Raw genomic sequence first — 1,060 nt, forward strand, 5'->3', positions numbered from 1 at the left:
CCAATCCTAACACTATCCTCACCACGTATACCGATGACACATGTGTGCTCGCAGTTAATAATAACCCATTAATTGTATTCCGAACTCTCCAATCCTATATTACAGCCCTCGAAGATTGGTGTCGTAATTGGAGGATTAAGATAAATTCCAACAAATCCCATCGAATTCCTCTCGTATTCAATCCTTACAATACAAAATCCTTCGCTCCTTACTTTGTCACAAATAAAATCACACATAAAGACCTTAATGTTCCCTATGTAACCGATCTAGCCCGAACCAGATATCACTCCTTCCATTATAAACTCTCAAACCCCTTTGTTTCTAATCTTGCATCCTCTTCCATTCCTGACAATCCTCCGAGGTGCCTGAAAAAAAGATGGCCACGAGACCAGCTAATGTAAAATGTCATTAGAGTGCTACCAATGGGTAGTTTCTCTATAAGTCTGTAACACTCTAATTTAACTTAGATCAGATATACTAAATGTATTATAATGTACAGTTGTAAATAGCAATAAATAAATATTAAAAAAAAAAAAGGAAAATTATGGATTAGGTCTTGATATTTCAGGAAAGTTATGGATCAGGTCTTGATATTTATGGAAGTGTAGATACAGGAGCAAACTAAAATCATTTGTCAATATCAGTCCGAGCAAATTTTGAAATTATTTCCTGAATTGAAGTAAGGACAAACTGTGCCCAATCAGTTTTCGTAAAATGAAGTAAGTCCTAGTTTAATATTTAAACAGTTGTCATTTATTTTTATTATTCATTCCAATCATTATCACTCTTTTTGTGAGTTAATACTATGCACGAACTATAGAAATTTATTCCTCCTTGCGAGTGCATTGCTTCCCTTGGGGAAATAACATACAAAGTTCTACCCATAGCAGCAAGAGATGTGATTCTGATTGGACTAGAGGCACACTCATGAGACCACAGTTTTTTTTTTCGGCCAAGATTCCCCTTGGTGTTCTATACTGTCTAATCATGGTTAGGGGTCAAAGTTATTCATTTTGTGGGACTACCACTCAATTAAAAAAGTCGAAGCGGCACCGCCAAT

The sequence above is a fragment of the Halyomorpha halys genome, unplaced genomic scaffold, assembly GCF_000696795.3.
Source record: "Halyomorpha halys isolate HHAL.00 unplaced genomic scaffold, Hhal_1.1 Scaffold687.1, whole genome shotgun sequence".
NCBI classification, from domain to species: Eukaryota; Metazoa; Arthropoda; class Insecta; order Hemiptera; family Pentatomidae; genus Halyomorpha; species Halyomorpha halys.